The sequence below is a fragment of the Nannospalax galili genome, unplaced genomic scaffold (assembly GCF_000622305.1).
Source record: "Nannospalax galili isolate Female #2095 unplaced genomic scaffold, S.galili_v1.0 scaffold227, whole genome shotgun sequence".
NCBI classification, from domain to species: domain Eukaryota; kingdom Metazoa; phylum Chordata; class Mammalia; order Rodentia; family Spalacidae; genus Nannospalax; species Nannospalax galili.
The window spans coordinates 5101412-5108358 of NW_008360303.1; positions in this window are offsets into that span (position 1 = coordinate 5101412).

The window sequence follows — 6947 nt, forward strand, 5'->3', positions numbered from 1 at the left end:
AGAGCTTTCCCAGGAAAGAAATCAAACTCCAAAATATGAAGTATGGTTAGTACTGAATGTGCATCACTTTTACACTACATACAAGCTGAAAAAATCTCTTATGAACTATTATAAATTGGGGCCATCTGTGTGTGGAAGATAGTTTGGGGAATGAGTCTGAACATGTATGTAAGGATCAAATTGGCCTATGTAATACAGATGCACCACTATGGAAACAATTCCTCTGCATCTGCTCTGTGTTTTCTATTCTGAACTCCCAGTTTTAGGTACAAGATTATAATTTACCATTCCTGCTTCTTAGGAATTTTCATCTTTTACATACTATCTCGGATATTTCCAGACCATATTTTTCCATGTTCAGCTATTTATCATGCAGCTTTTTAAGGACAAAATCTGGTCCTCCCATCCCTGAAAACTAAAAGACAGAAAAATAGTTTATAAGAAATGCAAACATTGTTTGTTTAATTTATCCTTAAATACACATATACTTACATATTTCACATAATTTATTTAAATCAAAATAACTATCCTTTTATTTTTATAGACTCCATTAGGAATTACATTGCCAATCAGTCTCTGGATTTCATTCATTGAATCCCACTAGGCTGCTGATTTACTTGAATTTTGGTTATTTTTCCTGATAAAATAAAACGTTATGCATGTGTCGGGTAGTGTCAGTTGTTAACTTGAAACACCTGGTAAGAAATAGTTTCAATTAAGGCACTACCTCCATTGGATTTGTCTGTGGCTGTGTTTGTGAGGCAATTTCTCAATTGTTAATCAACATTAGGGGTCCCAGCCTATTATTAATAGTGCCACCCCTGAGCAGGTGGTCCTGGGTTGTATAAGAAAGAGTAGTTAAAAGTTTCTGCAGACAATTAAGCATGAAAAATATTTTCTAAAAATAATTATTAAATGGATGTGTTAAATGTCTTTTGTATTCTATGGGATGTTCTTTATTACTACTTCCCAATAGGTTTATTTTGCTAACTACCTATTAAGAAATAAATATTAATGACTTTCTTTTTAATTCACAGATCTAGAACTCTTTTTTGGGGGGGGATTAGATTGTGTTTCTGGTTGAGTAATGAAGCTTCATTATAAATGAATACATCCTAAGCTTAGCAGATTTTAATAAGCAAATGCTTATGGGTTGTGGTCTGAAAAATGAGAGCTAAATTCTATACTTATTTTGGAGTTATAATACCTTGAATAACATGTGGAGGGTGATGAGGGGTGTGGATAAAACATAGATCTCTTTGCAGCTTGGCAAGTCCTCTACCTTTGAGCCACACACATGGTATTCACTTGATTTTTTTTTTTTGCTTCAAGAAGATCGATAGAAAATTATGTTGGCAAAAAGAATTTCTATTTCAAAATGTGAAATGTTTGAGTATGGTATTTCTGTCAGATTCCATGTAAGGAATATCATCAAGGAGACTGGAGGAAGGAAGAGACTGAACATTAGTTTCTGTGCTCCAGAAAAGAGTCTCCACTTTTTCAAAGACCATAAAGAACCATTGCCTTACAAATTCTGCACCAATCAGGTTCAAGATCTTGTCACAGACTTCTAATTAATAAGTAAGCTAATGGATAGTGAACATTTAGAAATGTAAATGTAATGTAGAAGTCAAAGGATAACCTGTTTTGGAAAGTTGATAAGTAAACGATGTTTCTGAATCCAAAGAGAGAAAATCAAACCCCAATAAAAATAAGGTAAAATTGAGCAGATATAAAATAAATGAAAAATAAAAAGGAAGTTGAAAATTTAGTTCATAGGTTCCATTCTTTTTATGAAACATTACACCAAATTGTTTATGCAAATTAATGCTGTTTGCATATTAAAAGAGTGACTATGAGCACAATTTTATATTATGGAATTATCAAAAGTGATCATGCAAATGTGAGTTTTCAGCCTTTAGATTTAATTGCAAAACTATTAACACTTATGTCTTTTAAAGAGAAATGATCCCATTTTTTTGACTTAAAACATTGTGCAACACAAATTATAAGAGTAAATTAACTTGAGAGGCTATTTTGAGAGAAGACAGCCAAAATACGTATGAAATTTTATTTCTGGTTCCATTTCAATTAATGTCCATACTCAGACAGTAGCTCCGGTCAGGTTCAAATAAGTCAAATTCTGATGCAATAGGAAGAACACCAGTTGTCACCTTGCTGAGTGCTACAGAAGAAGACAGGAAAAGTGAGAGGAATTTGTCAGTGTAATTGCCACTCAGGAGATATAAAACACAATTAATCCTTCTATAAAAAGCAATGTAGGATATATACACTTCACTCCATGCTGACTGAAGTCTTGTCATAAAGCAGATGCTGTGCTATCCTGAAAATAGGATATTAAAGGGCATATTAAATATTAAGACAATGTTCCATGAGAGAAGTGTTGTTAAATTACTAACAATCTGGACCTCTAAAACTTGTACAGTGTATCCTTTTTTTAATTTTAAAATTTAGTTTCTTTAAAAGAATCAAACATTTGGACACCTTTTTTAGTTTTGAAATTTTAACAAGCTGTTTTTCAAAAAAGATATTTTTCTACATTAATCCTTGCTTCTACTGCAACGAAGCTTACAAAGGTCAGGAGCAGATAGAGCCTTCCTGCCCGCCCCGGCTTCTGCCGTCATACCTATGGAACAGCAGGGTCCTCCAAACGAAAGGGCAGGAGTGATGTTCCCTATAATGAATAGTGCTATTTTGTTACTTGACCTTCAAGACAGCCTGAAAATTTCAAGTCAAAGATCAGGGTGGAAAAGCAAATTGATGAGCAGGAACAATGTAATTTTAGCTGATAACTCTTTAAAAGGTAGCCAAAGCTATTTCTCTGCTCCCTGGATAATAGTAAACTTTACAAAGAACTTAAAATATTAAAGCATAAGGAAAAGCGAACATTTTAGTGGCCTTTTCAAGTTGATGCATCATATTAAGTACATGAAGTAGTCTGTCTTTTGAAATGGATACAAAGAACCCTGAAAATACTTCAACTAAAGATATGTGTCATACAAGGCTGTAAGCAAGCAAGAGCTATGAGCACCAGGCTCCCTACATATCCAAAAGTTAAGGAGAAAATAAATCACATCAGAAAGGGTAAATACGTAGAAGTTCCCCAGAATCTATCCTAATTTAGGTCTTAAATAGTGAAGTCAAGGAGGGGTGAATTTCCTGATGTAGTGATTTAAACACAAACTTGTTACTTAAAGAAAAAAACTGAAATTTTTTTTCTTAATTTTAATCTCAAGAAGTTTAAATGGGACTAACCATTTATAAAATGGGTTTGTTACATTCTCATAACTTCTTTCAACTTAAATCCTTTTGGTTTCATATGAACATGGAGACATATTCAACTAGAAATCATAATTATATAAAATTTATGTGAACTTAAGATATATTAATTTATACATTAAAAGTGACACTGAAATCAAATATTTGCAGAGTAAGTTACATCTATTGAATGCTGACAACAATTTTATAAATATTAACTTTGGTTTCAGAGAATATTTCTTTAAGCTGGCTTACTCTTGACTAATATAAGGGGAAAGAAGCTATAATTTGAATGCTGTTTTGTTCCATATCTTACTCTGTTTTCTATTGCCTAAAAAGCCGAATATCCAGACTGGATTGTTTATAAAAGAATGAAATTTAATTTGAACCATGGTTCTGAAGGCTTGGATGCTGAATATTCTGGTACCTGTAAGGCCTTGTGCTTTGTGTCAGAAAATTCAAGACCAAAGTGCATTAGAAAGCCCACAGGGAGAGGACAACCTCATATGTGGGGAATTATTCAGTGCTGAAAGATCAAGAGCTCAAACTTAAGAGAAAAACATTGTTCCCTTATAAGGATGCAATTACCTTTTTAAGTACCCACATCCTAACCTCACTTCAATGACAATCAAAATTCATTCATTCATTGATTCATTCATTCCAACATGAGTTTTGGCAGGGCCAGGCCATATGCAAACAGTGTATGTTCACATGGCAATACTAGCATGTTTGTCTTTTCTACAGCCAAGTAAAACAGACGATGCTAAATGGTTGACCTTTGTAGTCAGTACTGACAACAATGACCATTCAACCTCATGAGCTTCCTTTTATACCAGTTTGGTCATATGTTCAACTCAGAAAATGATGGTTGCTCTGTTCTTCTAGGTACGTATGTATCCTACCCATCTTTCAAAGGCTTAGTGACACAGTCCTTCTATACACACCTGTATAATAAATTGTTTTTACAATTTAAAAAAGTCCCATATTAATTGTAATATTTTCCATTACTAACACCTTATCATACCATCTTACCTGCATTAATATTTTATTATTTAAAAATATTTATATTCATTGATTTTTTATGTAAATGAATGAGTGTTATGCCTGCATGTGTGTAAGCACACCTATATTGTACTGTGACTGAGGAGGCGAGAGAGGGCATTGGATCCCATGGAACTGGAGTTACAGAGGGTTGTTAGCTTCCATGTGGGTGCTGGGATTCAAGCCTCGGTATTGCAAGAGTAGCCAGTGCTCTTATCTGCTGAGCCACGCCCTCAATACTTTTTTTTATATATTTTGATCAAAGTAATTAATATATTTGCCAATGTTCTTTTTTTAGATCTTCTAAGCATTTGGGTTTTTCTGCCACAAAACTGTTTCATTCTAAGTTTTGATATTTTCCAAGTACATATCTGTAATAAAGTTTTATAATTAAAACTAACTGCATTGCATTATTTTGGCTAGTCAGTATATAGTATAATGAGTATCTGACACTTTGGAATGGCGTCTACTAAAATTATACTTACCAGAGTTAAATAAAGTCAGGAAGCATCATCAATCTCCATTTTAAAATTTCTATGTTATGAAATTTCAACTACAGAGTTATTGTAAGAAAATATTTCTGGGCAAGGTGGTGCATACCTTTAGTCCCACTGCTTGGGAAGCAGAAGCAGGCAGAAATAGAGGCCAATCTGTTGTATATGGTAAGTTCCAGGCCTGATGGAGTTATAGGGAAACCTTGTCTCAAGAAGACCAAAGGAAACATATAAACTTGAAAATATCTATTCATTTGCTTACAAGTCTTATTTTACTTTTTCTTTGTTTGGTTTGTGAGATTAGTTCTTGAATTTTCAGGATCTATCCACTAACTCATTATGTAGCCCAAGCTGGCTTTAAACTTAAGGCAGTCCTCCTGACTCAGGCTTCCAAGTGGGTATGACTTCAGATGCAGAAGGAAATTTAAAAAATTAGCTCTTTACAGGTTTTTAGATTTCTTGATATAAATTCTTGATTACTGATAATTTCTATTTTAGAACAGAAACAGAAAGTTTGCATTGAACCACCTGCTTTTGGTAAATTTTTATTTTATCACAACACAAAGACATATAAGCTTATTATTTTATCATACTCCAAAGACATGTAAGACTAATTTAATGTTGGGATCAACTCCACACAGGACTGCATGTCAAATCCCACTGAGCTAAGTATTGATAGTGACCTGCATGCGAGAGTTCGGTATCTGTAAATTTAGCCAGCTGTGGATTAAAAAATGTTAAAATTGTGTCTGCTTTGAGTTATTCCAAGGATTTTTCTTGTGGTTAGCCCCTAATAGTACAGTAGAAAAGCTCTTTGTTTTGCATTTGTTATATTAGCTATCATGAGGGACATGAAGATGACAAACATATTTGGAAGAATATGCAAAAGCTTTATGGAAATAACTCACTATTAGATGTCGGAGACTTGAGGCTCCATGAAAGTTTGTATCCTTCGTTTTTCTGATATTGATCCTCTACAGATACTGAAGGATGGCTTAGCTATGACTTTTGTGATATGACAATACTAAAAGAACACAGGAAAAGTAGAAAATATTTAGTTCCTTCTGCAAATGCATCTCTGCCTGGATTTGCTCATTTCCAGTAAACAGACAATGATTCCAGGGGACCAAAACAACTAAAATGAGACTGAACATGATTTGAAAATTCCTGTCCATTGATTTCAACCTATGTCAGTTATTTAAATGACAGAACTAGGCAAACTCCCTTGCTATACAAGCTTCCAAGTTAGTGATAGAGCTGAGAGTGAAACTTTCATTCACTTTTTGAAAGAATCCTGACAAACGATCTAAACTCAGTTTATCTCTTACTTCAGGAAGACGTTTAAAGGCTGAAAAAGAATGATACCAATTTTAAAGCCCTTTTCCATCTGAGGAATCTATAGCCCCTTTGTCAATACACAAGCTAAAACCTTCCCTTGATCTCAAACTGGCACATTTATTTTACTTTTACAAATGTCAACTCTTGGTAACAAGTTTTCTAGTTTGCAATTTCCTTCTTTTCTAACCAACTTGTATGTTAAATATTAAAGTGTGGAATTGGTAAAGGGTGGTTAGACACTTCTTTATTGACACATTGGAAACCGGGTTTACAGTGCTGCTGATTATGAAAATGTAATTACTATAGTTTGGGCTGTATTTTTGTTATACATAATATGTAAAATTCAATTTAATCTCATTAGATTTAGAAATTTTTCCATAAAATCCTTAATGATTCAGAACTTGCAGTACTAATAACATTTTAATCTGATCTGCTATTAGTTGAACTTATAACTGACAAATATAAACTTAAAAGAATGTTCACTATAGTTTTTAGCTAGTTTCAACATAACTATGGGATAAACATAAATTTTATCTGTAGAATGTACTTAAATAATAAAGCTGAAATTTTTGCTTTTTATTGAATTTTTTCAAATTTAATGATTCAGAGTACTAATAACATTTTAATCTGATCTGCTATTAGTTGAACTTATAACTGACAAATATAAACTTAAAAGAATGTTCACTATAGTTTTTAGCTAGTTTCAACATAACTATGGGATAAACATAAAACATATCTGTAGAATGTACTTAAATAATAAAGCTGAAATTTTTGCTTTTTATTGAATTTTACATA